The following is a 27,439-nucleotide window of genomic DNA, read 5'->3' as shown; positions in this document are numbered from 1 at the left end:
CCTGGTGGGGACCCTGACCGTGAGCAGGGTCACAGCAGAGCCCAGTGAGCCCGGCTGCGGGTCACTTGTCACAAAATCAACATCCTCACAAATCCCACAGGAAACGCACTTCACAGCTGGGTGCAGGGCTGTAGTGGGAACCCCTCGATCCAGGGCATGGTCAACCATGAGCCAAGTAGGTAAAAGAGAGCGGGGAAAAAGTAAAAGCCAAAACATGAGTCATGAAACATAGAGGGCATTTGCTTGTAGGAATTCCTTGAGTGGTGGCAGCGGATTAGGTGATGTGCAGCGTTTCTCCCCATTGCTCTAAGACTTCAGAGAACGCTTGTGCATATGATCAAGGTTGACCGTTATTAACCTAGAGATGGAGCCTGGATGAGGGGACACCTGGCCACATGGAGGGCGAGCAGGCGCCCCTGTGCCAGCACCCTGGAGGACAAGGCCATCCTGCCCCAGGAGGTGCGCTCTCACCACCACCTCCTCGGTGCCTGGGGAGAACATGGGCACAGGCACTTCGGCACTGGGAAAACCACCCCCACCCCCAGCTCCACTGCCCGTGACCCAGGGAGCAGCCAACTTGCTGCCTGTCCCCACACCATCAGGGTCCTCCACAGCCCGTCCCCACACCGTATCCCTCTTCCTGGCACAACCCCCACTCCGGGCCCAGCAGACCCTCCGCTCCCTGTCCTGTCAGCACCACTTTGCCAGATTATATTGGCAAAAATCCCCGCGTTTTTACCCAAGAGCCTGCCCCTAGCCCAAGTGTCCTTCTGGTTGGACACCACACGCCCCCGAAAAAGGTTTTTTTTTTGCCGCAAGAACCACGGCTGTGCCTGGCAGGGCAGGGGCAAGCCGGTGCCGCCCCTCGGGGCGCCCAGCACCGCCTCACCCTCACGGCCACACGGCGGCCGCCGGGCAGCGACCAACGGCCGCCGCGCGGGCCCCGGGAGGCGCGGCCGCCGCCAGCCAATGGGAGCGGGCGCGCGGGCGGTTATTTACACCCCGCGGGCGGGTAGTGGAGTGGGGTGGGGGGGAGTTCGGGCTCCGCGCGGCCAATGGGGGGCGGGCGGCCGCGGCGGCGTGGGGGGTGGCGCGCGCTGATAGGGCGCGAGCCGGGGAGTTTCGCCGGGCGCTGCAAACAGAGGCACGTTGGAGCCGAGCGGCGCCGGGCGCAGGTGAGCGCAGGGCGGCGGCGGGCGCGCGCGCGCGCCGCGCTCCCTTCCTCTCCCCTCCCCTCCCTTCCGCGGCCGCGGGGCTCCTGCGCGGGCCGTCGCCTCAGCGGGGGCTCCGCCGCCGGGGCGGTGTGAGGGGCCGCCTTAGGCCGCGCTGCCCGCCCCGCGGGTCGCCCGCCTTCAGTCCTGCCCGGGGCGGCGGCCCTTCACCGGCTTGGGGCAGGTGCGGCGCGGCGGGGGGACAGGCGGGTTTACTCCGCGGGCAGCGTCCCGCGGCGGCTGTGGAGGGGACGCGGCGGGCGGGACGCGGATGGGGTCCGAGCTCCGGGTGTCGGAGGTGTGTCACCGGCCGGGGGCAGGTCGCCGCTGCGGGTGGGCTCTCCCGGGCCGGCGTGCTCGGGCAGCTGCCTCGCTTCCCTGGGCTGCGGGAGCTGCGCTTTGCTGCCGCAGCGGGGCTGGGGATGCGCCGTGGTGCCGGGCAGCCGCAGCTCCGGAGCTGTTGCTTTTACCAAGCCCGAAAATAAATGGAAAAAAACCCCCAACCTTCTAAAAACTGGGATTTTGAGAAGTTTACCGATCACACCAGTTATCTCTCTCCCTTTTCTTGAGGGAAAGAGAGGGCAGAGGAGAAAGTAAGAAGGGCGATGAGCTCCATGCAGGTTTGTCACTGCTTTCTAATCCTCCTTGCTGCCCTTGGGGATCAGTCTGAGCTCCTCAGAGTTTGGATTTTCTCATGGGTCAGTGCTTTGGTCTGAACTGTCCTGCCCTGGCAGTGTCTCAGAGCACACACCTTGCAGCCAGACGGGCATGAAGAGGGGCTTATCTTCCTCTCTCTGCTTACCTTGGCTCTGAGGGAGAACAGACTGCAGCTCTCAAAGGCCTGTATGCTGTGAACAAGAAAAACTGCTGATCCTGCAGGGATATTACTTTCTTCACCTGCCCTGATGGAGCTAAAATTACCGTTCTGTTGTAGTTGTTACTTAATGGAAAAGGTTTGTTTAGTAGGAAACTGTTGCTTTTCTATTTACAATAGTGTGGTTCGAAGTTAAGCTTACAGTGCCTCTTCCCATAATGTGTTAATTTCCTCCCTGTGAGGCATCTCTGGCAGCTTCAATTTGTTCTGGCATTTGGCATGGGATGGTTTTGAAGTGTTGCTTTTGAAACTGGATAAGGCAAGCGGAGAGCCATTATCTCAGTTGCTTGAAGAGAAAAACTAAAGCCAGCGTGCTGGGTCTGTGCTTCAACATGTCCCTGCGCATGGCGCAGCTTCCTGTACTGCACCCTGTGCTTGGGCTGGGGTGCGTGGTATGAATTGGACTAATCTCCAGGCATAGCAATAAATTGCTTTCCCGGACTTGCTCTTTTGGCTTTTCCCTGGAGAAGGCCAGGTCTTAGCAACCAGGAGCATAAGCACCAGCCTTGTCATTCCAGCGAGGAGATCAGGCATGTTATTGTTTGATACAGTATGAAGGCTGGGCTTTAAGTCACAGTAGGTGCTGGGCCACTGGGTCCTGACAGTTTTCTTTTTTGAGGCAAGCTGTGTTCACTGGCATGAAGTGCCTTCAATGTGGAACTGTCTCCAGCTATTTCTTCTTCTTGCTTTTGGGATGTGTCTTGTGGGTTGGAGATGGCATGCTTGGAGTGGGATATGTGTGGGTGCATATGCTCCCAGGACAGTTCCTGGCCCAGGGGGGGTGGGCAGAGCTGCTCATCCAGCCTCTTCTGGAGCTGAGCTGCATGGGGACCTCATCTCTCCCAGCATTGCCCCAGAGGGTGGTGAGATGCCCCCATCGCTTCACACAGCCTGTTGGTGCTTTACTTCTGCCGTTGGTTTCAGAGCCTGTGCTGCTGGGGGCACAGATACCCCATGCACCCTAATTGGGGTGTTCATTAAGCTCCAGATGTCTTTGCCTGATACAACTAATTGTCCCTGCACTAACCAGACTTCCAAGGCTCAGCTTTCTTTTGCTGGCAAGGGATTGTGGGATTTCTCTTCCCTTATGGGCTCTTGTAGGGTGGCTACAGCGGGAATCTCATCAGCCTGCAACAGAGGAGATACTTGGAAGGACAGTGTAGCAGCGTTCCGTTTGCTGGGGGAAGAAGCACTGTTTAGGTAGCGGTCACCACAGGCGCTTATGTGATTTAGACCTTGGCTGGGTTTGAAGAGGTGGCACTATGCTGAGTGCATCACTCTACTTCAGCCAAGGGTCTGCTTGCCAGAATACAGCATCTCTTCTTGCTGATGTTTGTTCCCTGAAGTTACTGAAGGGTGTATTAACCCAGTCATTTGTGCCAGCCCCTCTTGAGCTGTGGAAAGAAGAGTCCTGTCTGAAAGCCAGGTCTTCTGTGGAGTGTCAGTGCTGGCTCTAGAAGAGCCTTTATAGGGTCATTGCTATCTGGGAGCAGGGGGAGGAGAAACCTTTTGTAAGAGGCTTCAGGAGAAGGCTGGGGGTGCTGAATGGCTTCTGTGGACTATTAGCAGGGTGGTTTGGGTCTCCAGAGGATGTATCTGCCTGGCTGAGGGACAGAGAGAGTAAATCTGATGCAAATCAGGGCATGCCAAGCTAGTGGAGGGGAAGGGATGTGTGTTAGTGGGGAGCTCAGTGCGAGGATTTTGTCTGTGCTGGAGTTGTGGAAGGCAGTTTGTTTGATAACATCTGAAATCAATATGTGCAATTACTCTGCCTTGGGAAGATGCCTGGAGAGAGCATACCCATTTCTGCCCTAAAGTGCAGGTGGAGTGTCGATGGGTCTGTTCAGCAGCTCAAAGCACTGACAAACACTGGGTGTAGGGGAAGGCAGGCTCTGCTTACGTGGGAGATTACACTTTGCTTCAGGGCTCTGTGTGGATGCTGAGCACACAGTGTTAGGCAATGTAACTAGGCAAAAGGTGGGAGAGAAAATGGTTTGTGTGGGCTCAGCAGCAGACCCCAGCTTTGGGCAGCATCAGGCTGTAGCAGGAGCTCTCCTGACACTGGAGTGTGAAGGAGGGTGGGCAAACAAGGCTTCTGGGTGTGTTTTTACCCACCTCTAACTTGGGGTGGGGGGAGACTTCTTCCTGCACAGTCTCTGGCAGATGCTTGCTGCTACTCAGCCCTGCCACTGCTGCTGAAGTTTGGCAGTTGGAGAAGACAGGAAGCTGAGCCTGTCCTTTTGCTGAGAACCAGTGAGGAGGCAAGTTACCCATACCTGTGGAGTACTGCATTCAGGTCTGGGGCCCCCAGCATAAGAAGGACATGGACCTGTTGGAGCGAGACCAGAGGAGGGCCACGAAGATGATCAGAGGGCTGGAGCACCTGTCCTATGAAGACAGGCTGAGAGAGTTGGGGTTGTTCAGCCTGGAGAAGAGAAGGCTCTGGGGAGACCTTAGAGCAGCCTTCCAGTACCTAAAGGGGGCCTATAAGAAAGCCGGAGAGGGACTTTTTCCAAGGGCATGTAGTGACAGGACAAGGGGTAATGGCTTTAAACTCAAAGAGGGTAGATTTAGATTGGGTGTGAGGAAGAAGTTCTTTACTGTGAGGGTGGTGAGGCACTGGAACAGGTTGCCCAGAGAGGTTGTGGGTGCCCCATCCCTGGAAGTGTTCAAGGCCAGGTTGGATGGGGCTTTGAGCAACCTGGTCTAGTGGAAGGTGTCCCCGGCCATGGCAGGGGGGTTGGAACGAGATGATCTTTAAGGTCCCTTCCAACCCAAACTGTTGTATGATTCTATGATACCCCTTTGTCTTTTGGACGAAAGCGAGGCCTGAGCTGTCAGTGTAAGAGCCGAGTATAAAGTTGGTATGAGATAAAATGTTATTGGCTTGTGCCTTAAAAGGTAGGAAAGCAGACACATCTGGGGAAAACTAGGTATGCAGTAACCTTTATCAAAATTCTTCCTCGTATGTCTTTCTCTTCATGGTTTCTTCTCCTCTGATCTTCAGTCCTTTATTTTTTGGTGCAGGATGTCGCTTGCTTTGAGAAGCAAGCATCCAACATGCAGGGAGGTGACCCAGTCATCAGAAAATATGTGGTTGAAGAAATGAATGTGGGTAGCTGGCTGCAAAAGTGGTGGGGATGATTGAAGTGTGCAGAAGCAATTGTTGGCATAATGCAGTAATCGTGGCAGATCTGAAGGTTATTGCTGTTCGTGATAGATAAAGCATCAAAGCATTGGGTACAGCAGATAAATGAATGATATCAAATAATATCATGTAGTCAAGCATGTTGTTTTAATCAAGACAATGGTTAAGCTTAGCATGGTTGGAGAAAAATGTCTGAAATCTTCTAAAGAAGAGATCCTGATAATTGATAAATTGGAGTAGGATATTAATCTAAAAGATAACAGTGGGAGGAAGCTGCAGTGACTTTCATGGATATGTGGGAGGATGGCTGCTGATTTGTGGTGGTGGGTGAGGTGTAAGTATACATGTGCGTTTCCAGCTCTTCAGAAACTTGTATGTTTCTCAGGCTTGTGTAGTTGGCCACAGGTGGTGGCTTTAAGGATTGAGTCCTTAATCACAGAAAAACATGCTCAGTTAGGGACATCTGCACCAGACCAGGATGTTGCAGATTCCTTTGGAGGATGTTGCAGAATTGCCAAGAAATAGAGCTGCTCAGGCCCTGGGTGACAGTGTCAGCCCTGCACCAGCAAGTGTAGTATGTCTCGGGCCCAGAGCTGCCTGTCCTACAGATGGGGGCCCTTGGTGTTGGTCTGGGTAAGAAGTGGCACCTGGTGACAGGCACAGGGGAGGAGGGATGAAGCCAGAGATGTGGTGAAGCAGGGAGGTCTCCCATGGGTTCCTAGGGAAGGCTTGTGCCTTACTTCAAGGGTTGCTATGAATTAGCAAGTGTAGCATTTTTTTTTTTCCCAGAACCGAACATCAGGGCTATCAAAAAATCCATCTGGAAATCTGACTCAACCTTTCCTATTTTCCTAGTTTCCAGCTACTGTGTTGCTTTCCATCTATTTTTTCCCTGTACCCTATACAAATACAGTCATTTTATAGACTTCATCATTAATGATGCGTTGCAGTCAAGCACTGCATAACTTGCAGTTCTAACTTGCTTAGGAATTTGCAGTCTGGATTTGGTCACTTTTCCTACTGGGTTAAGTCTTTAGAAACATTTTCCTGTTCCATCGCAGTCTTCAGTTTTATTTTTGGCATAAGTGATATGGACAGGAACAGAGGGAGAAGCATAAATCTTTGTTGTAAGTGTCAAGTACATGACATTGGAGAATTTTTTTTTTATTGCTTTCATGTGCTGGTGTCTCTGGATAGGGAAGTTCTCCCGAAAGGTCAAAACCTTTTGAGGACGCAGCTTCTCTGTGGGCTGAGGCTTGCAGCTGAAAGGGAAGGCTGTCCCATGGCAGCTGGGAGCTGCTCAGTCCAGAAACCTGCTGGTTCAGGGAGTGAACCTGGCTGAATATGAACCCTTGTATTTTAGTTCTTGATGACACCCAGTGTATGAGCTGAGTCATGCCTTGTGGATAAAGGTGTGGTTTGCTGAGGACTTATTTCTTTTGGGTTGCTGTCCTGGGCAGACATTTTTTTAGGGTGAGTACCTCTGAAATAGTTGTAGTTCTTTTTGCCAGAAGCCATGTGGGATTAATTTAGCCTGTTTGTCTCTGGGGTGGTTTCAGTGTTTCTGCAGATTGGTGGCTGTGTTCAGGGAAGGCTGTGAAATGTTGTGATTAATTCTTCAGTATTGTTCAGAGAGTTTATGGTGAAGTTGTTAGCTAGTTAACAGTGACTGCTCTAATTATTCTGGTGTGAGTGTAAACAGTGAGGCTGTGATGTGCCACTGTCTGCTGGAGCAGCACTTGAATATGTGTCTTTCTGCGATATAGGCATATGTCTTGGACAGCCTTCTGGAAGTCCAGCCTTCCTTTCTGCTGATACTGGTGCTGAGTGGCAACTGTTCCCCTGAGGTCAGTGGAGCCAAATTCCATTACCTCAGGTTTTTTGCTACCTTCTGCAATTCCCTGTCTCCAGTAGTTTCCACTCACTCACACCAGTGTAAATGAGGAGGACTATGTCGCATCCTTTTCAGCTGGCAGAATAGCCTGGGGTTTTGATGGGAGTCCCTGCTGCAGAGCAGATGGGGCAGAGGGGTCTGTATTAAGCCAACAGGAGCACAGAGCTGTGTGCCAATGTGGGAGGAAGAGAGCAGCTTCCTGAAACCTGTAGTTCCTGTGCAATACCCCGGGAAAGTTTCTGGGGTGTGCTGATTGTTTTTCTCAGCCAAGTGGCTCCATAATTGTGTGACCTTGTGAGGACAAAGCATTAATGACACCTTTTGGATGGATGTTAGGTCCCTGTTCCCATAGGGAAACTGTGCAGGGCAAGACTCCTGATTTTGCACAACTGTGCAGATAACATTTTCTTCAATTCCAGAGGAAAAAAAATTTGTCTCTGGTATTCTCACTTTACATGGATTTCTGGTATGGCTGTTGAACTCTAAGTATGCTATGTAGAAGCGAGTCCTACAGCCCCACAAGGCTTTCAACTGGAGAAGGATGATTTGGTATGTAGGATGTTCAATGAACAGAAGACTCATTCAGTTGTTACCTCTGGCTACAGATTTCCTTGGTAACCTGGAGCTCCAATTCACAGATAGACCCAAACATTGAGTGCTTAGCATGGGTGTTAAACTAGGAGCAGACATGAGGGGCTCAGCTGGGGTGGGAAAAGGAGGAATAAATAAGTGCTGTGGAAGCCCAGGCTGAATAACACCTTCTGAGGATGTGTAAGTGTTGGATTTGTGACTGCTGTTGACTGTGGTGAAGGTGTGAATCAGTTGTACCGAGGGGTGTGAGATCATCATACTCTAGTGACCTGGACTTTAGTGCCTACATTTGCCAGTTTGGTACTGTGTTGGAGCAGTGCTCTGCAGTCAGATGCTGCTGTCCTCCTTCTGGTGGCTTGTGTTTCTCAGCTGTCCCTCTGTTGCAGAGATTATTCACAATTTTATCTTGTAGTCTTGGGAGTGCAGCAAAGCTCGGACCAGCCACCTCATAGTTTGTCTTGGCTTTACCCTGCTTTCGGATGGTGTACATATTAACTCAAAGACTATTTTGCTGTTGATCCCTTGTAGTCATGACAGACTTTATCATGGGTGTCTGTCTCTCCTTCCCCCCTCCCACTCTAGGCAGTAGTTGAGGTTTCTATTCTGTAGAATAGAAGTGAGTCCTAAAACCACAAAAGAGCTGGTGAGGATAGGATTTTTTTATATACAAGTAGCATGGGCACAGCCTGATGAAGCCCACAGTTGCAGGCTGTCATATCTACAGTAGATAAAGCTGAAGGAGTCAGGCAGCAGCAGGAAAAAAAAATGTGCCAGCACAGCTTTGCAGAGCACTGTGTGCATGCATACCTGCCTGAGGCTGGCTCTAATTACCAGCTCCCATGCTGTTCTACCGCATCCAGCTCTGTCAAGTTACTCTCAACTAGCTCCTGCCTTTGTGCTTCCTCACCATGGTACTGGCAACACACAGGCATCAGTGGAGCTTTTCTCCTGCCTCTGGACCTCCTCATGTGCTAGGTGCAGCTGGTGGTCTTAGCCTGATCTGCTGCTCTGATGTGGACTCTCGGAGAGAAATTGGGGTGTTCAAAGGGACCCCTGCTAGAAGAGGATCTGTCGATGTTGCTTCATGCTGGGTGTCTGCTACCAGGCCCTTCCTTCCCCTCATACAACCCCAGCATGTTGGGCCTTGCCCGTTTGTGGACAAGAAGCTGGAAGATGTGTGAGCTGCCTCCTTATTAGGAGCCTAGGATGGATGAGATCTGAGGATGAATCACAGCTCCATTAGGGAAGGAGGCTTCCTTGCTGCAGCATGTGAAAAGTGATTGATGGCAACATCAAAGAAAAAAGATGGATTTGTCCCTCAAGGGAGTTGAGTGCTGCCTTGGAAAAGTGTATTCTGCTTCTTCAGAGCTTCCTTCCTTGTCTTTTATGAATGGTTACAGATCAGCATGGAAAAACTGGGAGGGAAGGTGAGAGAACTGGGTTTGCATACTGGTGATATAGAAGGTGGTAGCCCTGTGTCAAAGAAATCCAGATCCTTGAAAGGCAGCAGGACCTAGTGCAGTATTCCTGTGACAAAAATTATTACAGTACACATGCATAAGCCAACCACTTAGACAAGTCAAGTCTTAATTGTGGTACTTCCTAACACCTGCTTCTAGTAATGCTGTTGGGGTAGTGCTGTTCTGTGATATTATTTGTGCTGGAGCCAAGGGTTTGGGTCTGCTTGTGCTGATGGTGTGCCTACCTCAAGTGGCTGTATGAGGACAGAAGATTCATCCACTGACCTCTTACTGATGGGATGCTTTGATTGACCCTTCTATAGCTGTCAGGTAGCTTGACTTACAAAGGTTAATGATATCTGAGGCTCCCAGCTCTGTGAGGCAGTGTAAAACAGACCTGAGATGAGGTGGGTTTTTTTTGGTTTGGTTTTTTTTTTTTTTCCTTGCTGTGTCCGCACCTCATTCCCAGGCTGACAGATGGGCCTGGAGAAGTGGAAGATGTCTGATTGCAGCTTGCCAGGCCAACTCTTCTGAGTGCAGAGGGAACAAACGTGTGCCTCTGTCTCAGGGCTGGGATATGGAGTTACTGTGTGTGCAGGGTGTGATTTATTGAAATAGTGAGAACAAGGTCCTCTGGCTCAGCTTGTCTAATGTGCACAGCACTGGCAGAGGAGAGGCTGGGGAAGTGTGAACTTATAAAGAAAGAGGTAGAAGGAAGAGTTTTATACAAACTTGAGAGGGCTTGGAGCTTCCTCTACAGTGCTGTCAGGTCAGTCCACTCAAGGGTGTGATGTAGGCTTTGCCTGCCTTTGTCCTGTAGTAGTGGTCTTGAACTTCAGTGCTCTCAGCTGGCAAATCAGGCCACGTTACTACTGTGCGCTTACATGTTAGAGAGTTCAGGCATCTCTTGCAGCATGTTTCCATACTCTAATCAGGCTTCTGCTTTTTCCTTTCTCATACAGTATTGATGTGAGCAGTGCTCATAATTTGCTGTGAAGAAATAGTTAAAAGGCATGGTTTATTCATAGCAATTGCTGGGAGTCCATTCCTTAATGCCAGATAGATTGATTTAAGTCAGACTGCAGAATGGAGCTGACATTTTTTTGTTAGTTTTCAGAGTTTGCTGTTTCCAAGGAGCCAAAAAGTGGCTATACTCCACCTGAATGCCACTGTATCTGTCTGCCATCCAGAATGATTATCACAATCCAAAAGGGCAATATAAGATTATGCCCCACCTGTGGGAGTCAGTTCTGTGGCACATCCTCCCAGCCACCAAATGAACGAATGAGCAAAACCAGTACAGCTTTCCCTATGCCCTTCCAAACATCTGTCTGCTTGCCTCACTGTTTCTTGTGTTAAGAGCATAAACTTCACAGCAGGGACCAGTGTTTTCTCTGTACAGTGTAAGGTACAGGTGATAACTTAGTCTGAAATGCCACAGCAATGGAAAATAAGCCTCCAGATCTGAGACAAAAACTGCAGATGCTCTGGGGATGCAAGGCCAAAGGGCTGTTGTTAGCTAAGGTGATGTCTCTGATTTGACTCCAGAGTAGCATGTTGCTGGGCTGCCTTTGGTTCAGTGCCTGCCCAGCTTCCTGGGGGAAGCCCCCTCCCTTCATTCCCAGACAGGTCCCTGGCCCTCAGTGCTCCTGGGGCTGAGGCTGCTTGCCCTTGCTTGCTGCTCACAGTGGGTGCATCAGCCTCCTGCTAATAGCATGGCTGTAATGCCAAGGTACTTCTGAGTTTTTGCTGTGAGCTGGATAAGCACACCTGGATTCATTGAAGGTGTGTTGTGGTTACTGCAAAGTGCTGAGAGTCTCATTCCACTAAGATCTTGTGGAGGAAAGGAAACCTTCCTAGCTTTTATTAACCTAGAAATGTGCTGACACTTCACCATCAAACTGGTTTCTAGCATGTTAGGGAGCTCTGCAGAATCTCTTTGCAAGTTGTCAGTGTAGCTGCATGCAAGAGAAAAGGAAGATGGCTCAGAGCTGTTCATCTGGGGAATTTGCTCTTCCTAGCTGATGGCTTTCTGCAAAAGTGTTTGGCAGCTCTGTCCATGTCTATCTGTTCCCCTCTAAAGGAAGGGTGTGGGATTGGGGAGTCAATGAAGAAAGATATTTCATCATTGTTCTTTAATACATTCATTTTGGCAGTGCTCCCTCCTGTAGAGAATCCCTGTCCCACCATGCAAGTGTACTGATGTGAGCCTCTTTGAAGCTGTCTGTTCCACTGTCATGACCTGTGGGTCACTCGGTGCCTCTGCAGTTCTCGTTCTACTTTCTTGGCAAGATGCCTGTGACTCATACTAAGTCCCTTTCCTGCTCCACTCCCCAGGAGGCTGAGCTGTCTAACACTCTCTCATAAAAGAGTTTTTTTTGGTTCATCTGCGGGATTTCTGCAGTCCCCTGATTTGGTGGCAAGTGTGGCTCTTGAGGGGCAGGAGGCCTGAGTGAAGCCCCTGTGTTTTTCAGGAGCGGGTACAGGTGATTGCACTGTTCAGGATGGACTGAGCTCCTTCCAGCAGCTGAAGGCATCTTGCTTGTACCTGGACAGTTAATACCTTGAAGCAAAGTCATCCCAGCCACTCCTTACTTGCTGACATCGAGAAGCACCATTTCCAGCAACAGCTTGTCTATTTGAAAGTACCTGACCTCCTCTGAACATTTCTGTGGCCTTGGTATCTCCCAAGATGAGCAGTGCTGGCAGTTGGGAACTCCTGTGTCCAGGCTGAGACACCTCCAGTCAGCCATCTCTGAGGCAAGTGGCATGTCTGCTCTCCTGATGGCTTCCAACCTCACAGGGCCTGGCTCTTCCTGCCCTGCACAGCCCCATCTTCTGGCTAGACAGTCCTGTGGAGATTCATCAGAGCCAAAGGCTTTGTGGGGATCAGCTGAGCAGCTCCTGGAGGCAGGCAGGAAGCCAAGAGCTGGAGCACATGCTGCTGAGCAGGAGGGGGTGTGGAGAAGCCTGTCCAAAAGGGACTCTGAAGATGCTCTGAGGTCACTGTTAAGTCTGAACAGCCACAGCAATGCTCAGTGGGGAACCTGACCTGCAAGAGCTGGAGCCTTAAAGAATGTGACAGGGAAAGGAGTGAAACACCCCTTTATCATGGTGAAGGCCTGGGCTATATGGCCTTGGGAATCCACATCCTCCTTGCCTTGTTCCTATGCAAAGCTGGGGCTGTTGGGAACACAGTACAGCTGCTGCAGTGGCTGTCACTGTGACCAGCTGAAAGTGGTCAAGGAGTAAGTGTGACACCAGCAAAATCCTAGAAGCAAACCAGTCTTCTGATTGCTGGGTCACTTATTCAGAAACAGAGCTGGGTGCTCTCTGGGCTTGTCTGTAGGAGATGGCTGTCTCTGACCAAGTGTAAACCACAGTTTTGCTGTTCTTCGTCCCAGCCTCATTCACCATACTGGAACTGCCAGAAGCTATGGCCCTAGTAGAAGGGATTCTTGAAGTGTCTGTGGGCTTTGGGTCCCTTCACTTTTAGACTCCTCTGAAAACTACAGTGATAACACCTCCCGGGTATCTGGGGGTGATGTTGATGAAAGGAGGTTCCTTGCATTAAAACCAGATGGACTGCAGCTGCTCCTTCATGTAGGAAGCTGGAAGCTGTTGGGCTTGCTACACCTCTTGCAGATTTTGGGGAGTAGCTGCTCTTTCCCCTGGTGCCAGGCAGGTCTTGCATCTGGCTCTGCAGTGTATTAAACCAAATATGCTCTGATGATTACGGTGAGCAGAGTCTCTTTCCTGTCAAACTTTGTTCTGGCTACAATTTTGTTGCTTGGAAACTTGTCACTTTTCTAGCCTTTCAAGCCCACCTCCCAGAGAGCATGGGAATTGTAAGTATTTAGACATATAATAAGAATGATGTAACTAAAATCCTTAATTTTATTTTTCTTGTTTGAGTTTCTTAATTCTTTTGATTTAAAGGGTGGTAGTAGCTAATTGGATTCTGGGCCAGACTTGCACAGGCAGCCAGGGGGGAAGGGACTGCAAATGAGCCTAGCCAGGAAATTGCACATTTAAATATAGTTCTTGGTAGGGTCAGCAAAACACCCAAGGGACAAATAAAGAATAAAATTTCTGCTGTAATGTGTTCATTTAGCTGCAGACATCATCTTAAGGGAAACAAAAAGGAAGCTTGGGAGTGAAGGGAACAAACTGAAGAGTAGGTGTCCCTTCTGCTGTGCATTTGTGTACTGCTGCAGGTCTCTCCCAGGCAGTAGCATCCTTCTCCTGTCCTCTAGGTTGGCTGGTGCATTGGCCAATTCCAAGAAGAAACCACTGAATGGATTTTTGGAGTTGGGGGGGGGGGGGGGGGTTGGTGTTTCACTGGAGGATGTAAATCCATAGTTCACATAATGCTATGGGGCTGCTATTGCTGTTACCAGCTTTGGCACAGATCGCCTGGGTCACACTGCTCATCAGGTGGTAGGGAGATGGGACTAACCAGCACCTTTGTTTGCACTATTTGGGTTAAAGGGGGACAGCTTTTGCTTGTGAGGCTCATGCTTTCTTCCCAAATGGGTGGGTGAGATGGTGCTTCCCACTCCCATGGGTACTGACCAGTTTCCCTGAACTGGTATGCTGGGCAGGTGATTGGAGTTGGTGGCATGAGGTGGATTCAGCCTGAATAAAGGGACTTCAGGGGAGTGAAGCACTGGATTTTTCCCTTTGGAAATCTGCAGCCTTGTGTTTTTCCTGTTGGGACCTGTGGCCCTTTCAGCAGAGCACATCTGGAGTAACCCCTGGCTGAAAGCCAGCATTGCTCTTGAGTTTGACTAACATGGGCATTAGTTTTCCAGCCCTGTTTGTCCCTTGATTCCTGCATGGCTGGTGGGATGTGCAGCAGAGCTCACCTACTCCTTGGTGGCACTTTAAGAACAGTGTGAATTAGTCCTTGGCAATTTTAATTTCTTGTTAAGGCTAAGATAAAGAAATACTGCTGGTAATTGGAGATGCAGAAGAGCAGCTTGTTTTGTGTTTCCCAGGACCTCAGACCCAGCCCTCAGTGCTCTCCCTTTTGTTTTGACTGTCTCCCCAGGGGAAGGCCATGCGCTCAGGGAGGCAGAGCTTGTCAGGAATGAGGCCTGATCCTACATCCCTCCCTGCTCTGGAGGGCTGCAGAGCTGTTGGCTGTTCAGTCTAGCTGGAATAAGATTTCACAAAAGCTGTGCACCCATGAAGGGGTGGTGGGGAGCTCATCATCCCACCTTGCCTGCAGCTTTTCAGAGCTCTCTGTATCATGCTCCCTGGGCAAGTTTCACAGAGTCAAATTAAGAGCTTTGTGTGCAGCCAGAGCATGGTATTTGGGTGCCTTCAAGACCTGCTGGAGGCCTGTAACTGGGTGACTTTCACCTTGTCATTTATAAAGGGCATATAGAAATACCTTGGGATCACAGAGAAGCAGCTGAAACCTTGAATTTGGAAGGCTCCAAACCTGGAAGATAAATGAAAGGAAGCATTAAGGAAGGAGCAAAATGTTGTGTGGGGTTTTTTTGTTGTTTTTTTTTTTTTTTAAATCTGGGAGTGTGGCTCATCTACTGAGTGGTCAGCATGTCACAGATGCTGTTATATTTTATGAGCATTTTGAAAAATCACACCTCACATGTCACTTGTTAGGGTTTTTCTTGCTGCTACTCCTTAAACAGACACAGTAGGCTTGTTTGTGCAGGTGCCAGTTGGGGCTAGACTTTCAAGGGAGTTCAGCACCTACTTAAATGCACTGGCCTTCTGGGGATAATTTCTTAAGCTCTCTTTTTAATGCCTGCTTTGATTATAAGCTCTTTGAGCCAAAGCTTGCCTTTCAGTGTGCCTTACAGCATTAAGCACAGTGGGGCAGTGAGCTCTATAGCCTGGCAATGGCACCAATTAATATTGAAAAGTTGTAATAACCTGGCCAAATTTTCAAGTCCTGGTCTAGGCTCTCTTCCTGGATGTCAAAAAGAGAGAGCTAATTACAGTGTGAACCAAGGAGAACAGGCTGGCCTGAAGGAAATGTTGTTAAGGTTCTCCTCAGGCCCCAGGTCAGCCTGTGTCAAATCACAGCTGCATCAATCTCTAAATTTCTTCCTCCTTCAGTTAAATTATCACCAAGTGATTTCTTGCAAGTGTAACCACCTTTTATACCAAGAGAATGAATACTGGCTATTTTCTCTAAATCCAAATAATAGAGGTTGGGCTGGGATTACAGAAGCAAATAGAAGAGGACAGGTTCTTCCCTTGCCCTTCCTTCTTGTTGTGTAACACTGTACTGAGCATTTGTGTTGGCTTCCTGCTGACCCTGTGTTAAGGTCTACCATGGGGCAGTGAGTGTGTGTGGGGGGGTTTATCCTCTCTGACACCGTGAGATGGGTGTTTGGGGGACCTGAACTTCCCTGGGTGGCCAGCAGATATGGCACAGATAGTGCTTTCTGTGCAATGCTTGTCATGTTGCAGAGCTGAATTCCCTACAGTGTTGTGGAGGCTGAAAAAATAAATAGCTTCAAACTGGTGGTAGACGAATTTGGAGATGCTCTCTCAGGGCTTCCTGAATGACTGCTTGAAGCTGGGAGGCGCTGTCAGGGGGACAAACTAAACTTTTCCTTATTATCATTACTGTTTTTAAGCTCTTAATTTCTGCACCAGCATCCCTCTGAGCATCCACTACTGGCCCCTGTTGGAGACAGAAATCAGGGCAAGGTGGATATGTGGCCTGACTCAGCATGGCTTTTCCTATAAACGATCTGCTGGTTTGTTTTCTAGAAGCTCTTGATGTACATCTCAAATTTAGCGCTGGTTCAGGTAGGAAGAGCAGTCATGAGTCCATAATGCACGTGAGTGCAGAGTTTCATCATTATCTCTTGCAGCTCCTTCTCAAGATGGGAGGTCTTGGTGTCAGCTGGGGCCAGGAGGTGGGACTAAAACCATGTAAATCAGAGCTTGCTGTAAAAAACCTCCAAACATTATTTAACCTGGTTTCCTTCTGAAACCAGACCCTGTGTGAAAGACAAGCCAGACATCTGCTGTGTATCTGTCTGTTGGTCCTGTCTCCCACCCTGCCACCTATCAGCTTCTGGAGCCTTTGTCCTCCTGGACTCAAGTGCCTTGCAGTGGTTAAGGCTTCAAAGATTTGTTACAAGTTTTCATGGAAATGGATGGCTGGGTAGAGGGGGAAGATGTTATGGTGAGGGAAAGGTGAGGGGCTCCAGTCATTAGTTCTGCTCATACCAGGACGAGGTGACTTAATGCTGCTTCTCTCATCTTCAGTCTCTTTCCTGCCATCTGTCTAGTGCCATTCTTTCCCTTTGCCTGCCCATGATGCTTGGTCCTGAAGGATCCTTGTCCTGTGACCGTTTCTGAGGCTGAGCAAGGACTGCTCTGATTCAGGGCTGGCCTGCTGCGGGGGCAGTGCTGGTCAAAGCTTGGGTCATTTTGGAGGAGCAGTGGGGCAGCGAAGGGGATATGTGGAGACTGAGCCTCAGAACTGCTGCATGCTCTCTGCGATGGAGCAGAGAGCTTGGAGAGACTGGCATGTTGGAGGTCCAGGATGCAGGTAGCTTGCCTGACCGCAACTTAGTACAGAAACCTGAACCCTAAGAAGAAATCTTAGAAGCCTTCACAGGACTGCCAGCAAGGCTAACTTGCATGATGCCACACAGCCATGCTGTTGCTACACCAGTTTAGTTGGTGTTGGTTTTCATCATCTAGGATGGTCCATCTCGGACTGTGGTCCCAAGCCTTTCTAAGACCATTTTTCCCTTTAAAAGTTCATATGGAGAGTAAATATGCAACAGAGAAAACCCTGAAAGATTTCTACAGTCTTCAGCTGGATACAACTCCCTAGGAAACAGAATTTGTGGTGCTGTTTTTAACACTTCATCATCCTTCAGCAGTCCCTGAGCAGGCAGTGTTGAACCCCTGTTGCACAGAGGGAGGAAGATGCTGTGTTTTGAGGTCAGGGTGAACTGAACAGTGCCAGATCCAGGCATGAATTTATCTGTGTGTCTTGGATCACAAGCCATTGAAGGAGTCAGTGGACTCTTTGCATGTGGGTAAGGACTGGGCAAATGCAGTTTGACTTGGGTGCTGGCTAATAAAGAGTGTAGCACAGAATATAAAATCCTCAGAGGAGATTTAATAACTGGGGAGAATAATTGTAAAGTACTTCAGAATATTAACCAATGGCTGAATGCATCTAATTAGCTTAATGAAGCTGGGTGGTTGGGTTCTTTTTTAATCAAACAGATGGGCAAAACATTATGCACAAAAAATGAGATCTGAATACAACGAATGCATTTAATTAGCGAATAAAGGATAGAGAATGGGTTTGTTTTTCAACTTGAGAACTGAGAGATTCTTCTTCACTGAATGCTCAAAAAGAGCCTTAAATGTCATGGTTTCTCGGAAGTCTTGGGCCGTTACAATCGGGCGTTACAATTATTATTTGTAACAGCTTGGGTGTTTGAGATGGGAGTCAGCCTGGGGCTGGCTGCACCTGTGGGGAGGCGAGCGGGTGCTGGTGGCAGCAATGCCTCGCCAGCCCCAGCAGTACTAGTGGCTGCTTGTTGTGGGTTGGATTCCCCAAGGGCACTCAGTAGCAGTAATACTGCTTAACCCCCTGCTCCAAAGCCTTTTACCTAAGTGTTTATATGTGATCACCTCTGTTTTGCAGAAGGGGAAAGTGAGGAAGCAGTAGCCTGAGGTTAAGCAGGGTGTAAGTTCAGGGTTGAACATATGGTGCTGCTCAAGGTACCCTTGGTATTCAGGACACCTGCGGAGTGTTTCCCTGATGGCCTGTGCTTGTGTTGTCCGTGCCTGGAGTTCCTGCAGCCACCCATCTGTAATGCTGCTGGCCCCAGTCAATGAGATCGATTCCTGCACTGATTTCACTGGCCTTGCTGCAGTGCTGGCTCCCATCTCTGTTGGTGCCCACTACAACATGCATGCTCTTCTATAATCTAACCAGTTTTGCTGTGCCATGGAAACCTGGTGCAAATCAATGCCTTACCTCTCCAGACAGGAGACTCCTCTCTATACGAACCTTCAAGTGCTTATGTAGGTGTGTAATGTAGATCTGTAGTATCTCTGAGTCTTGCCAAGACTGGGAGCATTTGCTCCAGTCTAATACTGTAAGCCGAACAAGCCATTTTGATATTGAGCCTATAATAATAACACCTTGTAGCTAAAGAGTATGTTTTTCCCCATAGGTGGATTACTCAGCTCTGTTCTTTTGAGGCAGTGTTTAACAAAAGCAGAGACTTTCCCAGACTATATTTAATTAAACAGAGTTCAGAGATCTCTTCCGCTTCATTTTAATGCTGTGACTATGTTGCTCTACAGCCTCACCTCTTGGGCAGTGAGGAATGGAGCTTGTGCTCTGCCAGTGCACAGGCCAGGTGGGTCACTGTCCCCTGCCCAGATGTGCCCAATGGTGTGCTAATCCTGGAGGGGCTCACGTACATAGGGACCCACAGGCTTCAGCTGCTCTTTAGTATGATGGGGAATGTGGCACTTGGGGCAGCCTCTGAAGCTGAGCAGGTGCTTGGGTTGAGCCATGTGGCCCATTCAAGTGGCAGTTCAACTAATGTTCTTTACATTACAACTAAGATTTGGGGTCCTAATTTCTACCTGCTTCCTTTTTTGTTGCTAATGTAGGTATAGGAGCATTTTGAGTAGGATGGCTTGGTTGTCAACAATTAAATACAAAGTGAAGACTTTAATCTGAAGGCTCCTTACTTCTGTCTTGGGAGGTATCTGTGAGCAGATGGTGATATGCTCTGGTTTTGCTTATTGTTGCAGATTATTTGCCAGATTAATTTTTCTGACTAATCCTTTGGCCTGTAGACTGTTTAAAATCCTGGAGTCAGGTTTCTGGTAAAAACATTTGTGTTTGCAAATTTTAAAATCTGTTCCTATGCCTGCTTGCTGATGTCGCTGTGGGCAGGAGACTTTTCTATGGGTGGCAGATGCCCTCTGCTCCACGGGAGAGGGGCAGTTCCTAAAGCAGAACCTCCCTCCCAGTGGCAGGATGGAAAGTAGCAACTTCATGCCTGGTTTTGCTTTATGTTATTTTAAAGCGTGGCGGGGCTGAAGCCCTAACCTTAGCATCAGTGCTATCATACTGACCTCCCCTTGAGGTTGCATTGTGGTTTCATGTGGCATAGTAAGGAGGCAGTCCTGCTGACACAGAGCTTGTGTTTTGTGCAGGTGATTCTGCATAAATTCACCTGTGCAGAGCAGCAATAGGGCAATTTGCCTGTAAGTAGCTGGGCAGGACACTAGTAGCAGCACTGCTGGGGGTACTGCAGCTACCAGCACAGCTCTCCCTCCCCTGAAAGGCGGCTGTGATTATTTTTTTTTTAAATCACTATTTTTTCCCCCCTCGTCTCTTGCCATCTCTCCCTTTAAAAAAAAATAAATTCTCTTGGCTGTCTCTGGAGAGCTGGCTATGGTAACTGCTTGACTGATTTATTCTAGTATTTTAACATTTACTGGATTTACATAACAGCCAAACAATCTGTTTCAGGAGTTTAATATAAACCCAACTCAAGTGAGTCACATCCATGTTAGCAATAATGCAAAGAGAGGCAGCTGGGGGAGTGAGGAGGTGACTTTTTCTGGGTTTCTGCATGGGAATATCTGGCTGCCTGAAATATCTCTGACACCTCATAGCCGAGTGCTGCTGCCAGTTCTCCTCTGCCATCAGGGATTTGTTCTGAAACTTTGAAAGAGCAATGGGTGCGTCACATCAGTGCTCCCATTGCTGCTCCCAGCTGAGCTCGGTGGCCTTTCCAGAGCTACCCAGACAGTGCTGTGTGTCCCTGGCAGTCCGCAGCCTCGGGGTGTGTAAGGTACCTTTACCTGGTGTGTGCATATTTGAAAGAGGGAGCATAACTATGAGAGTTGCAAGATAAAGCCTGTAGTGATTTGCTGCTTGCTTTTTCAATTGAAAACCACATAGCCTTTGTTTGTGACAGAACTTTGTGGGCCAGGTCCTCAAGGCGTGCAGATCAGCACAGCAGCAAGTGGGATGCTGATATGTACCAGCACATCCTCTCGGGATCTGGCGACCCATGTGCAGGGTGTTGGTGCCAGAGTGGGTCTGAGCCCAGCTGGGTGAGAGCTGGCCCTGTGCAGTCACAGCAAGACGGCAGAGCTGCCGGGGTCTCTCTGCCCAGGCATGAGCCAGGTGAGCAGGGCTTGTTCACTGGGGACAGCAGGAGTGAGATCCATCAGGATCATTAACAGCAGGGTTTCCCAAAGCATGGTGTGTAACCTGCTGCTTCAGGTCCTATCCAGATGGAATAATTTTAGGGACTCCCTCAGTTGTCTCATACAGTTGTATGAATGCAGCAAAGCTTCGGAGCAGCTCTGCCATGGACAGCCTGGCGCTCCCTGCTCCTGAGGCTCTGTTGCTTTTATAATGGTGGGCTTGTAATGTGGTCAAGCAAAATGGGTCTCCAACTTGAGTTGCCATTTATGAAAATCCCAAGCAAGAGACAGCAGGAATGGAATAGCCAGGTTTGCGTTTGCGTTGCTGCCTGTGTTAGAGGTTGGCTGTTCAGCTAAGCAAGTGCTTCTCTTGCTGCAGCTTGCCTATTTGAATTCTTGTCTTTAGAATGGAAAATAAATGCTGGCTGATGAGATCCATTACAGCACTAATTTTAGAGCATGCCAAACACTAGGAAATTGCTTTCAATCTTTAGTCTCATTTCTCCTTTATTTCACCCCTCCATTTGTGAAAACCGCCTTTGTCATTCTTCTAAATGCCCAGTGATGTCCCCCTCACTGGTATCTTCAGGCATTCTCCTTCCAGCCCTCTTTTCTGATACTTCTGCATTCAGCCACTTGACACTGCTGTTATAAAAGCTCTCTCTGGGGCTGCAGGCAGCCGTGTTGGCATGATGCAGGCAGTGAGCGCTGGGCCAGCTGGTGCAGGATGCCAGCAGAGCCCCCTGCAAGGCTGCAGGGAGCAGGGGAGGTGGCATCAGAGTGGAATTTCTTATCCTTGGACGCCCAGGGCTTTATAAGTCTTTCCAGCCCCACCCCAGCCTGCTTTCTCAATGAGCAAGAGGGAAAATATTAATTTCCCTCTGGTCTGCTGAAGAGTTTGGGAAGCAGTGCCAAAGCTTCAGTGTTTGTCCTTGGCACTAGTGAAAACCTGAGTTGTTGCTCAAAAGGATGGAGCCAGCAGTGAGTTGGGAATCAAAATGCTTGATCAATGCCTGAGGGCACAGCAGTGCATAAAATCTAGATTTTAAAACATGATTGCTTTTCATCGGCCAGAAGCTTGCACTGGTTTGAAAAGAACCTGGATGCTTAACTGGTTGTCTCCTTTGAAACCTTCAGGGTGGCTGCAGATGCCAGTGCTTCCTTTAGTGCTGCTCCTTGCTTGCAGTGTTCAGCAGAGTCTGCCTGAGCTCTAGATTAATGTTGGTGGCAAAAGTCCAATGGTTTCACCCCATGCAATTTTGAGAGGCTCTCTGGAATACGTATTTCATGGGTTTGACAACCAGACGTCCCTGACGGCAGCTGCTGTGACCATTAGCAGACAGATTGCTGAAAGACTTGGTGCCTGCCCTGAGGGGGCCTTAGAAAATCTTCCCTCTCCTGCCCCTGGCTCCCTCACCCTTCTCTGGTCTGGAGAGCCCAGTCCGCTGGCAGCCGGTGGTGGCCATATCCCTCAAAAAGAGCTGTCTCTTGCCCTGGCTTCTTGTGCCGGAGACTTGTGAAAAACTCCTTACTCCTAGCAATTACCATTTCATGCCTTCCCCGGGTGCTCTCTGAGCCCTGCAGCTGCTCGAGGTGTCAGCCCGCGGGAATTCGGCAGGCGAATGGCTTCGTGGTCGGCCTTTGTGAACGTGGCTGAGATAAACCCTTTACTGAACTAAATGCGGTAACAGCTAATCCCTTGGAAACAGTCACCTGGGCCCTGCGTGATGAAAAGAGGCTTTGCTGCTCTGATTAACAGCACTGGCAAGAACATTAACTCACTTTTCTTTGGAAATGAAAAGCACCTCTCCAGGAGTGTTTAAGGGATTAGGTACCAGCTGGAATATTAAGGTAGGGTTTTTTGCACCTTCCTTCTAAATAATGTAGCTTAAAAGCCCAGTCAGCCCTGATGGGATGGGTGATCACGGCTGAGCGTGCCTGTGCTGTGGTAGAGAGGAGACTTGCTGCGGCGCAGAGGCCAACAGGTCACCCAAGGAGTTTCCCTGGGAGGACAGCAGCGGTGCACATCTTTTGGCACTGACTGCCTATGCTGGAGTGTTTTGCCCGGCACCAGGGCTCAGTATTGTAAATTAACCTCTGTCAGACTGGCCAGCCCCCACCTAAAGGGCTGAAGCTCATTTAAGCCTTGCTAAGAGCCAAATGACTCTGACCTTTTCCAGCCTCCTCTTTAGCAAATGCTGATGGCTGTGGAGAGCACGGTGCTATTCCAGCTGTTTTGAGAACTCCACTTTGCATTTTTGGGGGAGATTTGCACTGATTTCTCTTTTTTTTTTTTTTTTTTTAAACCACAATGCTTGGTTTCAAAAGCCTGAACTAGAAATTCCACCTACGTTAAAAGCAAAGCTCTTCTACTTCAGCGAAGGCCACTTTGGGCTGTGTTTTTTAGGCCAGGCTTTTATCTTGGTGCTGGTTTCCACGAGGCCGCACGCCCAAGCTCTGCCCTGGCAGGATTGCAGCCTGCCCAGCAAGCATCATGTGATATTGAAGGTAGTTGACCAGCAACCTGGCTGACTGATGGGATTAAAATAAAATTTGTCTATAAAATAATGTAAAAATTGAGAAAAGATTAAATGCTTGTAGTAACTATTTGTTGTTCAGAGCAGGTTTGAGTGCTCAAAATACTTCCAAAAGCCTGTTACCTTTCAAGCAGTGTTTCTCCTACTGAATTTTCTATTTTAAGTAAATAGCACAGAGTTAGCTCAGAAGGGAAAAGATACAAGTGTCAGTGTTCAAAGCATGGTTTACTGGTTAGATGTTTATGGGAGACATTCAGGAAATGAGCAAACGCTTGAAAGTATATGTATTATTTATTATTGTAGCTGATTAATTACCACTTGAAACCTTTTGGTTGGTATTATGGCTCTGCATACTCTTCACCCAGCAATGCTCCAGCAATGTATACGCTGGCATTTGTCCCAGTTAAACATTGCAGGAGATGAAAGTGCCGCAGTTGATGTATGGAAGTTGGGAGTTTGAGCAGTGGAAGATGACAGCGTGACACTTGGTGCAAGCACCAGTGGAAGTGAGATCTGTAAGCGGATGGGACCGGTGAGACACTTGGTGATGGCTCAGTCCTTCCAGCACCAGGGTGAGGACTTGCTGGCCCCATTTTGTGGAGAAGCGGCAAGGTGGGGTTAACGTGTCTGAGGTTTGTGTGATGAAGTGATGACAGTCAGCAGTAAAACTTGGCTCCTAAGCATCGGACTGCCAGCAGGGACTTGGGCTCCCTGCTTCTACAGTGGTGATTCCTCCTCTGGACTGGAATAGAGAAGTGCAGAGTAATTACTTGAAAAAAGGAGGTCACTCTTATCTGTCCCAGCCATGCAACTGGTTCTGAATCCATGGGCTCGCAGGGCACACTGTGCAGCAACCTGCCGGCTCCACGTCCTCCCTGGACCCCTTTGTTAGACGTTGCTATGTGTAAGACCATGCACCACCATATCTCTTCCTGCTCAGGTTCCTGAGCTGTAACCGGAAAACCTCTTTAATTCATATGAAGCCCACCCAAAGCCCTGGGTGAGCAAAGCACAGATCTTAGCCAGCAGTTCTTCCCTAAGCAATACGTGCTCTTAAGCATTTGCTTAGCTTTAACAAGACCTAAGCAAATGAGGCATGTGTTGAGGTAGTTATTTAGTTCTAATCTTCACATCTGGAAGAATAACATGATAAAATCACAGTGGAAGGGGAGGGGTGGTGGGACTCCTTCTGCCTTCAGCAAAGTAGATGCAATGCTTAGTTGCAATGGGAAGAATCCCTTTCCCCTTGCTATTGCTAGTGTAACTAGAGGTGGGCCCTTTTCTCCAGCGTTGGCCATCCCTGCAGGGATATGCTTTTTTAACCCTTCTGCAAAAAAAGTTTGCAGAATGGTGCAATTGGAAAAGTTCCTTAATCAAATCACTCCTGCGGGATAGGAGTGAGGGGGCTTGGAGAGGAATGGAAGAGTCATAAAACAGATGTAGGAAAATGCTTTTTATGGAATGAATAATTCTTGGTGCAGAGGCGGCAGCGTCGTATTTAATTATAATTTGGGGATTTTTTTGGGAATGTGTGATTGACGCCCAACGAGGGGTGCAGGATGTTGTTTCTCAGCAGGCTGTCATTTCTCTACTCCATTTACCTGTCAGCACTCCTGTGGAGACTTCCCTCTTTGGATGCCATTAACCTATTTCCCACAACACATCCCTGCAGCCTCTCCCGGGAGCCAGCAGCATACGAGGGGCCCCATCCAGTCCCTGCAGCTGCAGGGAACCACTTTGGGTTTGTGCTTTGGCTTGTTTTTCTCCGCTGTATCTTTGCTGCACTGGTGAGCAGGAGCCTTTCTGCTCCAAGTCTATCTGTGGCTCGTTGCTGATGGACCAGGCACAGCCCAGCACTGCCCAGCCTTGAGCTGGCGGATGTCACATCAGCTCCAGGCTCACTCCTGCCAGTGCAACATGGTTTTACTTATCTTGCCTACGGTCATCCCTAGCTCTCCTCTCTCCCCGACATGGTTGTCATCACCCTGGGGAAGGACTAGCTATTGTTGTATGTGGGTACAGTGCCTGGCCTGCAGCAGCATGGGTCCCTGCACAGCATCTTGCCCAGACTCTGCTGGGTCAGGGGAAGCGATGCTGGCACTGGTGCTCCTTTCTCTCCCATACTGGTCTTCCTTAGGAGAGGAAGGACTGGTAGTCCTACACTTATGAAAAGGGCCATTAAGAGTTTTCTTTTGCCGCAGTATAAATTTCAGCCAAATTCTTCTGCTTGTCCCTGTCTCCTTAATTAAGAGTGTGTATGTTAAATGCAGAATCTCATTGCAAAGTAACTGAGAGTGTGGGACTTAGGCGAGTCTTTTGTTACTGCTGTACAGGCTTATGCTAATAACAACAGCAGAGATTGAACCCAATCCCTTATGAGCTTTCCAAGAGTCTGATTAATCTGTTTAACAATGGATCTGGGTTTTTGTTTTGATCTTTTTCATGAGAGTTAAATTTTTGTCCCTTTCAGAGTAGCTGGGGATCATGTAAGCACAGCAGTATTGCTTTCCTAATTGGCTTCAGGTTTATCTATATCTATTATGTTAAGGGTTTGCAAGAGCACCCGTCACCATGGCATCAGAATGCTTTCTATGCCAAAAACACTTGATAAAAACATACATATACGTGTGCACACACTTTTTTTGGTCTCTTGGAAAGTGAGAAGACATTCTGCTGGAAGATCATGTTTTTGCATGATTGTTTTCCCCAAATAGTTAGCTTTGCAAATAGCTTTTTTCTGCTCATGCTGGTATTATGGCTCTGGTCCACATGCCATTGAAGAGAGAGACATCTTTCCGATGAGCTTTGGACCAGACCCTGTACAAGCAGAATTTTGCATTTCTATTATTTATGGTTCATACTGTGGGGATGGCACTGATGCTGTACAAAGACTGAGTTGGCGACAGACCCTGACACTCAGAAACTTACTGTCTAAAGGTCAAGATAGAGCAAAGGGAGGAGAGAAGGGTGGGAAAGCAGGGGAAAGAGTACAAATTTTTAGTCAGACTAGCGTCTCCACTGGGCAGGCCACAAATGCTCTGGCTGGCTTTGACTTTCTGAAAAATACAGCAGCAGTATGGGGAAGCAAGATGCAAATGTTGAAGGTAACAGGATTTAAAGGCTGCATGGCACAAAATACAATGTGGCATGGAGCTGGAGGAACCAGGCTACACAACATGCACTTGAAGAAATGTTCCACTATTTATAGCAAAAGCTTCTTCCTCTCTTGATTTCACCTCTTCTTGAATGCACTCAGTGATTGCTTTTCATGTATGAATGCTTGTAAAAATGGAGCTCCCTAAGCAGATGTGAAATGTTTATATGAGTTAATGACTCAGAGAGCTCTGGTTGTTTAAAAACAGAGTGGCGATGAAGTTGCCTTGGCCACAGTCGACAGTTGTCCACGGAGCAGATCCAGTGCCGGTGGTGGGCACGGTGGTGGCTGCACAGCTCCATCCTTGGGGAGCTTTGTTGTTACTGACTTTACTAACGTGCTTACGGTGGGGTGGGAAGGAGTCTTCCCAGGGAATGAGAAATCCATGTGAAGTGTGTAACCTCTCTGGGATTTGTGCTGTCACAGAGCAGAGCGTGAATGAAATCTCACCAGTGATTTCCAGTTGGAGCAGGGTGAAACCTTAGCCTGAAACCAGGGGCTTGTAATAGGTGGGTCTTTTTATAAAGTGTTTTATTCTGGATGTTTTCCTACTGCTTCTTTGCTCCCACAGTCCCCTTTGAATTCAGCTGCCAGGAAAGAGAGCTGCATTGGTGTGTTGCCGGTTATCCCAGGGGCAGACCTGCCTTGCCCGCAGGTCGGATGCAAACAGCTGAGGGAGTATTTCCAGGGGTGAGACTGTCCTTACGCCCCTGCAGCGGACTCCCAGAGAAAGGGATTAAGGATAACAGTAAGCTCCTTTCTGCCTGCCTCTTTCTTTCCCCAAGGTACAGCTATTTGTCTGCTGAGAGGATCTGTCTGTCTTTGGGTTTGCTTTTCAGCAGTGCCAGAGACGTAAGTTCAAAGTGCCATGGCAGCATGCTGGTCTGTAATCCTCCAGCAGCCAGCAAATGCCTTGTGTGATGGCCAGGAGAGCTGGAGGCGACCAGTGAAGTCTTGCAGCCTCACTGGTGCTTGGGAGAGTGGCTTGAAAGGAGACAGACACGTGGAGCAGTTATTCCAGCAGGGAGCAGACAGATCTCTTGACATTATAACGATAGCAGAAAAGCTGGTAATTACCCTTTATTTTGAAGGATGCCTTTAGTGTGGGAGAGGGGATGTGTTTGCATAAGCATGAAGTGGATTCGAGGTAGAGCTGCTGTGCACTCTTCTTGAAGGCTGTCAGGTTTTCCTCCTTCCTGGAAACTTTATTTGTGCAACTGATATGATCGCCATGGAGGGCAATAGATGATGATGTGCTGGTGGTATCTGAGCTGTTTGCTTAAATTTGCGCGCACGCGTGTCTGTGAAGGTGTGCGTGAACGTGTGTGCCATCCTGGCAGCAGCTAGGCTGTGGTCACAGCTGAGCTG

General features: G+C 48.9%; 1 protein-coding gene across 3 annotated transcripts in view; it reads left to right on the top strand.

The window, feature by feature from the left end:
• The first annotated feature begins 1,066 nt into the window (after positions 1-1,066).
• The window catches only part of CAMKK1 (calcium/calmodulin dependent protein kinase kinase 1), a 112,524-nt gene continuing 86,151 nt past the window's right edge, over positions 1,067-27,439 (top strand). For 2 of the 3 annotated variants that reach the window (XM_052802872.1, XM_052802869.1), the window contains exon 1: positions 1,067-1,175. The gene's annotated coding sequence lies outside the window, so the exon portion shown is untranslated. Of the gene's footprint in view, positions 1,176-22,145; positions 22,232-27,439 lie in introns of those variants that run through there. The other variant, XM_052802871.1, reaches the window with a different exon arrangement.

Source organism: Harpia harpyja, chromosome 12, assembly GCF_026419915.1.
Source record: "Harpia harpyja isolate bHarHar1 chromosome 12, bHarHar1 primary haplotype, whole genome shotgun sequence".
Classification (NCBI taxonomy): Eukaryota; Metazoa; Chordata; class Aves; order Accipitriformes; family Accipitridae; genus Harpia; species Harpia harpyja.
Note: the sequence above shows the minus strand (reverse complement) of the source record. Positions and strands in the feature narration are given on the sequence as shown.